This window comes from Leopardus geoffroyi, chromosome X (assembly GCF_018350155.1).
Source record: "Leopardus geoffroyi isolate Oge1 chromosome X, O.geoffroyi_Oge1_pat1.0, whole genome shotgun sequence".
Taxonomy (NCBI): domain Eukaryota; kingdom Metazoa; phylum Chordata; class Mammalia; order Carnivora; family Felidae; genus Leopardus; species Leopardus geoffroyi.
In genome coordinates this window covers 19,329,073-19,338,894 of record NC_059343.1, presented here as the reverse complement: position 1 = coordinate 19,338,894, position 9,822 = coordinate 19,329,073, and the positions used below count along the sequence as shown (strand labels likewise).

At 39.4% G+C, this 9,822-nt stretch overlaps 1 pseudogene; it reads right to left on the bottom strand.

Annotated features, from left to right (window-relative positions):
- Positions 1 to 805: 805 nt before the first annotated feature.
- LOC123593980 lies at positions 806 to 3,424 on the bottom strand (annotated as a pseudogene).
- Between the last annotated feature and the right edge of the window lie 6,398 nt (positions 3,425 to 9,822).

The window sequence follows — 9,822 nt, the reverse complement described above, 5'->3', positions numbered from 1 at the left end:
CATGTATCATCATTTGCAAATGTAAGGTTACATGCCCCAGGAATAATTACAGAATCAAGGTCAAATGGATTCACCTCTTTAAAAAAACTCATTATTTTGGTGGCACCTGGGTGGCTCAGTCGGTTAAGCATTCGACTTTGGCTCAGGTCATGATCTCACGGTTTGTGAGTTCAAGCCCCATGTCGGGCTCTGTGCTGACAGCTCAGAGCCTGGAGCCTGCTTCGGATTCTGTGTCTCCCTCACTCTCTGCCCCTCCCCCACTTGTGCTCTGTCTCTCTCTATCAAAAACAAATAAAATGTAAAAAAAAAAATTAAAAAAAACTCATTATTTTAGCAGAAGTTGATTGACATTTAAAACCCGCGTTTTCGTCCCTGCCTTCACCCTAGAATCACAAGAAAAACATTAAGAACTATGAGCAGGGCACTCTGGTGGTCCCCTTGCCAATATTATAATATAATATATCTGGGATGGAACCCCAGAATTTTAGTTTTTAAAATATCTCCAGATGATTCTAATGTGCAACCAGAGGGGTGCCTGGGTGACTCAGTCGGTTAAGTGTCCAACTTGACTGACTCAGGTCATGATCTCGAGGTTCGTGAAGTTCAAGCCCACCTCAGACTCTGTGCTGATGGCTCTGAGCCTGGAGCCTGCTTTGAATTCTGTGTCTCCCTCTCTCTCTGCCCCTCCCCTGCTCACACTCTGTCTGTCTGTCTGTCTGTCTGTCTGTCTGTCTGTCTCTCTCTCTCAAAAATAAACAAACATTAAAAAAAATGTGCAACCACACTTGAGAACCACTGATGTAAAACTAGCATGGGTTGAGTAGTGGTTCTCAAAATAAGGTCCACAGACAAGTAGCAACAACCTCAATTGTATGTTTGTTTGAAATGCAAATTGAGGGGCTGTACCGGTAGACCTAAACAGAAATTCCAGGGCTGAAGCTCAGTATTCATGACTTTAAATGACTTGACTAATATGCAGGCATATATAGTAACCTCTTATAGAGTGCTTTAACTCCTATGGTGCTTCAAGTGTATATCTTTTTTTTTTTTTTTTTTTTTAGATAATGAAGGTAGTATATATTTTTATATGGGGCATGGTTCAAAAGACATGTGGTAATCATCCAAATGAATTCTAGATTCCATGTGTCTTTTTTTTTCATGCTTTCACTATTGTTTTCCCCAAATTAGCGCCTTTCAGCATTCCCATAAATGCAGCTGGCATGGTTTCAAACTCTTCAGTGATGTTTTCATGGGACTGGATTTTACCCCTAATACCCATCTCAGCAAGTCTTTCAGAGCCTTCTGGCAGACATCTCCTTGCCAGCGGGTGATGATGAACCCTTCCATGCGGTGTTGCTGATAGAGAATATTCTCTGGGGGTGGGCCTGGGGGAAGTGGGCGAGTAGGATTATATACAGAGATGGCCCCACACATAGCAGTTCTTCCAAATTTCTTCGTCTGGGGGATAACAATGTTTGAAAACTCTCCACCTACATTATCAAAATAACAATCATAACCATCAGGAGAGGCTTTTTTCAAAGTTTCTTCCAAAGACTCTACTGTTTTGTAGTTAAAGGCACCATCACATCCAAGCATTTTAAGGTAGGCGAGCTTTTCACCAGACCCTGCTGCGCCAACAACTTTGCGGTTCTGAGCTTAGCTGTCTGGCCCACAGCAGAGCCCCATGCTCCCAGTGCTGCATTAACCTGCACCATTTCTCCACTCTTCACACCACAGATGTCAGGTAGGCCAAAGTAGGCTGTTAGCCCTGTCATGCCAACCATTCCCAGAGCCAAAGATAGTGGTAACGTGTCTGGCCACTCTGCAGGCAGTTTTTCCAGATCTTTCCCATCAGAAACGGAGTGAGTTGTCCAGCCTGAAGAAGCCACTACCATAGTTCCTGTTGGGAAGGCTGAGTTTTTACTTTGCACAACTGTGGCCTCTTGTTGCCCCATCATCATATTACCCTCGTTCAGTCTTTTGGCTGTCACTCTTGTGGAGGAACAAAGCTTCCAGCAGGACCTCTCCATTGTTTAAGGGTGGGAGTTCAACCGTCTTCATCTCAAAGTTACCATGAGTGGATCTGCCTTCAAAGTGCTTCTTCAGGGTCCAGCTCTTAGCATAAACCATCCTGAAGTTCAAGAGTCCGTGGGTTCCACTCCCTAGACAGAGAAGGTGTTTGGGGTTGAGCCTAACTGTGTATCTTTTGAGCAATGGACAGTGGGATAGCCAAGTAATTCTTCTATGAGGGATGGCCAGCTCTGTGTATCTTGAAGGGACAAGCACATTTTCTCTACCTAGAGATACCCACTAAATCTGGGGCTAGATGGATTATCTTTCATTTAATAAATATATTTAAGGATGATGTCATTCACCAAGATATCTTAGGGCCCAAGTAGAGGCAGGTAAGACCCTTAAAGCACAAACCTCCTTTTTCATGGTAATTTTAGGACTCAGCCACACATGGTTTAATCACTTGTGCAGATATAAAAATACAGTGTTTTAATGGTATATTGAGGCCTTAATTTAGGAACTATAAACATTGGGTTTCCACTATGGAGAAGGTATCAGCAATAACTGTAAAATACCCTTCAGTTTCCTTCTGTTCCTTTACCTCCCACATCTATACTTCAAGTTTACTTCCAGCGGTCTCCTTTTCTTCTGATCATTGACTTCTGAGATTCATAAATTCTTGGAAGGGTAGAAAAAAGTGAAAATTTGGCTCTTTGAGAACAGGGGCAAATAATTTTTTAAGAGAGAGAAATGAAAAGATGCAGTTATTGTTTTTAAAGCTGGTGGCAGATTGTGCCGGCAATAAAGGTAAGTTTATGCAATGCTTAATGGAATTGAAAGTTTTGCCTTTGCTTTCCCTGCACAGAGAGTCTATTCATCTGTCCTTTCAACACCACCAGCGTTTTTGTAAACATGAAAAACACAACCCAAAAGCCTCAAGCCTTTAATTGCTCCTGAAACAAGCTGTAGGAAAAATACAAGGCTGGTGACGTGTACGCTGGACATTCATTGCTTTGTAACATCTTAGAAGAAAACAAACACAGTGAGATGGCACCTGTTTTGATCAAGTCTTTCCTTAGGGAGTGCATGTGGGAGCAATCCCAGGAGTTTGCATGACATGTGAAATGATTTTCTTAAAAGGGATAAGGGGAATATAGAAACTTTCCTGCCATGTATCACACAACAGACTTGCTCAATGCCACTCCACCACTTCAGTCTGCTTCTAGTTGGCTTCTTGTGCCCAAAGATGGGAATATTCAAGATCACATCCCCCAGATTCCCCTGAAGCTGACATTTCTCATGGGATCCAGTAGTCTGTCAAAGGGGTATCTGCACACCAGAGGTTAGGAAGTTGGGAGCAAGTGCCATGTGCCGTGGCTCAGTGGTTCTTTTGATATGCAGGGTGGTGAAGTACCTTGGTTCTTCTGAGACACATTGGGAGAGGTTGGTGTCATGGGTGTCAGGTAGAGGGCAGTGGCAGAAACAACATGTGGGTGTTTTTCTGGGACACTTCTGTGATGTGATGGGAATTTCTCTCGGCTGCATGGCTGTTGGCTATGTATCATCCGAACTCAGTTGTTTGAGTCCTTCTCAAACCACTTCAAACATCTGGCCTTTAGGATCAAAGGAAAATTTAGCACCTGGGACAACTTTCAGGTTTTAAGAAGGGAAGGGATATGACAAACAAGATAAATACTTAGAAAAGAAAAGTATTTGGGGAGTGTATTTTCCATATGATTCTCTGCATCACCCTAAACTCCCACGCTCCCTCCCCCTTCTGTACTTATCCATGTATCCATTGCCAGTGCTCATTTCTTGTGTCAATAATGATTTTTGGAGTCTCATAAGATGAGGTGGCATCTGTGCTCCATGTTTTACTAGCTTTGTGGTCATTGTACAGCTACATCTTCCCTATTCATATATGTGCACCATCACATTGTGTCTATCAAATGAATTGTTTAAAATAGATAGGAATCTTGATTTGTTACTCTACATCAGAACAAGCTAACTGAACCGTCTCACATGTGTATGCTCACACACATGCACCTGACTACGTCATGTTCCTTGGTTCTATGTTGACGCAGCCATCAGTCGTGTTTGGAATCTGTAAGTCACAAGCACTTGCAGTTAGGCCTGACCCTACTCCCATTAGAATGTTCATCTCTGGTTTTAGGAGAGTCCAGTGTCACCTAGAACATTTATGTCTAACATGTAAGATATTAAAAAGAGGCTTACGAAGGAATGGTGGCAACACCAGTGGAGGTCCAAGGAATCTGAAAGAGCCAGGGTGTGTGTGTGTGTGTGTGTATGTATATATACATATGTATATATATACGCGTGTGTATATATACATATGTGTATAGAGACACACACGTGTTTATATACATATGTGTATATATATATATATATATATACACACACACATGTATATATATCCATATTTTCTTCATCCATTTATCTATTGACAGACACTTGGGAGGTTGCCATATCTTGGCCATTACACATAATACTGCAGTGAACATAGGGGTACATATATCTTTTGTAATTAGTATTTTTGTTTTCTTTGGGTAAATACCCAGTCGTGGAATTTCTAGATCATATGGTAGTTCTATTTTTAATTTTCTGAGGAACCTCCATACTGCTTCCACAGTGGTTCTATCAGTTTACATTCCTACCTTCAGTGCATGAGGGCTCCCTTTTCCCCACATCCTCACCGACACTTGTTACTGCTCGTAAAAAGATCAGTATTTATTCCAAAAGTGTTTTCAGATAGGAAAATAAGGATTTTATCTCATTACCACTTATTTTAAAGCAAAGTTGATTGTTGGGATGAGGACTGGGTGTTGTACGTAAGCGATGAACCACGGGAAACTATTCCAGAAGCCAAGACTACACTGTATACACTGTATATTAGCTAACTTGACTATAAATTATTTTTAAAAAAGCAGAGTTGAAAGATAACTGAAAAGGAACAGGGATCTATGATGTACTGCTGGAGAAGCAACCATCTACAAAAACTATTGTGACTGTAAAGGGAGATCTCTCATCAGTCTAGATTTGGAAAAAGCATTCCCCAAAGCAATATTTCATTGTTTATATGTATCACATCTTCTTTATTCATTCCTGTAATATTACTCAGCCATAAAAAGAATGAGATCTTGTCATTTGCAACACCATGGGTGGACCTAGAGGGTATAGTGCTAAGTGAAGTAAGTCAGAGAAAGACAAATACCATATGATTCCACTCGTAGGTGCAATTTAAGAAAGAAGATAAATGAACAAAGAAAAAAGACAAAAATACAGACTCTTAAATCAGAAAAAATAGGTGGTTACCGGGGCGGGGGGGGGGGGGGGAGGTGGGAGCGAGTGGGTGGAAAGAGATAAATGGGATTAAGAGTTCATTTATTGTGATGAGCAGGGAGTAATATAAAGAATTGTTGAATCATTATACTGTACACCTGAAACTAATATAGCACTGTGTTGTAACTATACTTCAATAAAAAAATTTAAAGCATTTCTGAAAGAAAGGTGGATTATAGAAGAAACAACAATTAGAATTATTCAGTTCTTAGGTTTTTTCATTTTGAGGAGAATGGTAGTGAACGTGTAGCAAATAGAATGAAAACTGTTTAGAAGGAAGTAAGCAAAAAACTATGTCAGCACTAAGGCTTGCCTAGCTGCTCTAAATGAAGCTGTCTTCAGAACTAGTAGTTCCAGGATCCATTCTACAAGGATACAGGGAAAAGGATTTGTATGTGATAAAAAGATACAAAATATGTTTGAGAATTTTAGAAAAAAATATCTGTAGTCACAGAATACATATGTTACCAATGACTATAACGGTAATTTTTGTCTGTTGAAATTACAAAATAGGTTGTAAGTACATTGTGACTGAATATTTAGTAAAGAAAACCATGATTAATAGGAAATAGCATAGGTTCACTAATAATAAGTCATGTCAGACTAATCTTGTTTCACTTTTCAGCTTGAATTGTAGGCGGAAAGATGAGAGAAAACTTTATAGACATGATGTATTTTGATTTAATTAATAAATTTAACAAAAAATATTTTATGGAATATGTGTAGGGAAAAAAATGGAGAAATGTAAGCTGGACAGTATTCAGTTTAATGGATTGGTAGTTTGTCAAACAATTTGAGCTCCTTATCCCACCCCATGTATAGTCCTTCTTTCAAAACAAATAAGATGTATAATATCTTTGCCCTTGGTCTTGTCCTCCTCAACATTTTAATGATATGTATAATGACATAGAAGGCATACTTATCAAATTTGCAGATGACATAAAGCTTGGAGCGATAGCTAATATGCTGAGTAACTGAATCTTAATTCAAAACAATCTTGACAGGCTGGAACTCTGGCCAAAGCTAACAAGATGAAATTTAATGGTTATAAATGTTAAGTCCTGTATTTAGGTTCAAAAAATACCAAGTGTACAAATGCTGGATGAGAGAAAATTTGGCCTAGAAGCCATTTCTATGGAGAGAACAAAGCTACTTATTTTTTCTGCCTATAAACCCGATTTGAGCCTCCAGCCTCTATTGGTAGAAGCCTGTTCATTGAAAAAAAATATGTTACATCCCCACTATGTGCCAACTACATTCATTATCTTATGCAATTCTTATGGTATCTCACCAAAACACTTAGATTTATCCTTATTTTACGGGTAAGAAAACTACTGAATTTGTCCATCTGTATGTTGCTATTAAATGTTAGAACTGCAGTCCAAATTTCGCTCTCTTATTTCCTGGTCCGGCATTTCAGTATAGCTTTGCTACTCAATGTATGGCCCATAGATCATAGCTTGTTAGAAATATAGAATCCCAGGCTTCTACCCCAGACCGACTGAATCAGAATTTGCATTTTAACTAGATCCTGAGGGAAAATGTCTGCACAGTAAAACTCAAGGAGAGCTGCACTGTTTCACACTTGCCTCAGGTTACCATTATAGAGACAAGAGAGTAACAACATTTTGGGAGGCTGGCTTGTTGACCACGGGTTGAGCAGGCCTTAGGCTTGAGCAAGCCTTACTTTTTTTGTTTTTAATCATGTCTGTTAGTAATGATGACTGCACTGGTTAGATAATACCTGAAAACTCTTACTCATTTCTGTATGTGAGATTTTAAGATGGAGTATTAATAAACTGGCAGGCCCAAAAGACATTAATTAAGTGATGAGAGATGTTGAAAATAGTTCCTAAGAAGAAGGATTAAAGAAATCATGGATATATAACATTGAGAGGAGTCTCAAATAAGGTAGGATAGTTCTCTTCAACTATTTTGCAGGGTGTTGCTAGAAAAAAGGATTTCAAATTTCATCGGTTAGCCTTTTCCATTATTTTTTCTCATCAAATATTCATTGCATACCTACTATACACATGTTATTGAGCTGTACATACCATTAAATAAAAGTAGAAAAGGACAAAAGGCAAATATATTGTACCTTTATTTGTTTGGTGAGCAAAGACTACACATAGGGTTGAGTAAGGAGCTAGGCTTCTGATTGCTTTTGTGAACAAGAAAGGTAGGTCGCCTGGGTTGCTCAGTCTGTTAAGCATCTGACTTTGGCTCAGGTCATGATCTCATGGTTTATGAGTTCGAGGCCCATATCGGGTGAGCTCAAGTCCCACATTGGGTGAGCATGAGCCTCGCTTCTCTGTCTCTCTGTCTCTGTCTCTCCCTCCCTCTCTCTCTCTCTCCCTCCCTCCCTCCCTCCCTCCCTCTCTCTCTCCCCCTCCCTCCCTTGTTTGCTTGAGCCCTCTCTCTCTCAATTAAAAAAAAAAAAAAGACAAGGTAGCTGTTCTAAAGGAGGTAACAAGCCAGCGATTATGTAGTAAACAGTTCATTATTTGTATAGGTAATGTGCACTTAAACACATGCCAGTATTTCAGAATATGATAAATGTTCTCCAGGTAGTAGAGACTTGGAGGAAACTAGTTTAGTTTGAGGAGTCAGGTGGTCAAGGAAGACCTCTCTGAGGAGACGACCTTTGAGCTGAGTGACAAAATGGAGCCAGCCCTGCGAAGAGCTAGTGGAAGAGCATTGCAGATAGAAGGAAGAATAAATGCAAAAGCTAAGAGTAAATGCAAATTAGGAAGGAGCAAGCCTGGCATGGTTTAGGTGGTCCCAAACTGGGCATCATGAGGTTGAAAGGGCCAGATGTATGAAGGTAGATTTTGATTCATGGAGTTTGGAGGACCTTTCTACCAATGTCAAGATCCAGCAGTGTATAGTGAGTCCCCTGTCACATTATGTCACAGAGCCAGTGGAGGCTAGATGATTCATCAGGGAGGATTCAGAGCAGAATCACAAGGAAGAGATTGGAGGTGGTGTTCTCCAAGTGTTATCCATCCTAAAAGTTAAATCCCTGGTTAACTCTGGTTTTACAGGCTTCTATGAAAATATTTTTGTTGCTATCATTATAATTCTTCCTACAAAAAAAAGTTGCTATTCAAAAATGTCTATATTATTACTTTTCTCCTTCTACCTACCCCCTTTCTTCGCCCCTCATCTTCCTTTTTCCTCTCTTATTCCCTCCCTCCCTCCCCTTACCCCCTTTCATAATTGGATGCATAAATCAATCCCAGGGGAAATTATGGCTATAATTAAAACATTATATTAGCTTAATTATGAATAAATAGCTCCTCTGCAGTTATCTCAAGATTGAATGTATGCAGTGATGACTAGAGTACCTTACTTCTCCTCTTTGCCACTCTCAGCTGTGGTGACAGGCAGAAACAGTAACTGATCAGTTACCATGGTTTCCAATGGAGGCAATGTAGCATGTAATTATTGCATACAGCTATCATTACTAAATTCTGTATGGCATTTTGATGTAATTCAATAAATAATTTGAGTCATAACTCTAGAAGAAGGGTACAACTGTTTGCAGGGTAACATTTTAAGAAAAATTACATAAAATATTTTTTCTCTACAGCTTACCTATTAAGGGCACTGATGAATAAAATTTGGTACTTGGTTCTAATTGCTTTTGTCCTATCGCAAGAAAAATTGGTAAAAGGAGGTTTCAGGTGCCTTGATAGGTAAAGTAGTGATGATTTGGGTACTAAATGAAGCAAGACCCTTCATTTGGCTTTTAGCATGGTACTTAGTGAATCTTATGTCTTTGGGTTTGTACGTCTTTAACAATGAAATAAAAACACATGCTTTGTGAAACATGTAATAGAGGAGAGAGAGAGACTTTCAAACCAATCTACCGTCTCCTCCCTCCCTACAGATTCCAGAGCAAGTTTCCCCAATTTGTCACTGAGCGCTAACTAATTAAGGAGTTGTCACTTTCCTGGCCTCCTCTCCGTGCTGTGCACACTACAGGATATAAATGTGGGTGTGAGGGTAATTCTTCATTATGTATTCAAGGGAACTTCCAAGAGTTTGCATTTGTATTGTTATCATTTGAAGATAAATCATTTCAATTTATTTTAATAAAAGGCAAGCAGACATGTATCTGCATTATGTTTCTTCATGCCACTGATAACCCCCACTTTTAAACAGTTTTCCCAATCACTTGCTTTCTGTATTACTGTGTGAGAAAGCTGAAGTCTTAACTAAGTCACAAATTGGCACCAATGCATGGAAACACAGAGAAAGACTGAGGCAAAGTTGTTCTTAATCTTTTTATGAACCATGTATCCTTCTATTAGGTTTTTAATTCAATAGGAATAATCTGCAATACTTGTAGGAATCTACTGGTTGACTTCTCTATCTCATATTTTCCTTTCCTTGTCTTTGTCAACCATGTGCATGATGTTACATGCTCTTTGTTATTCAAGATGA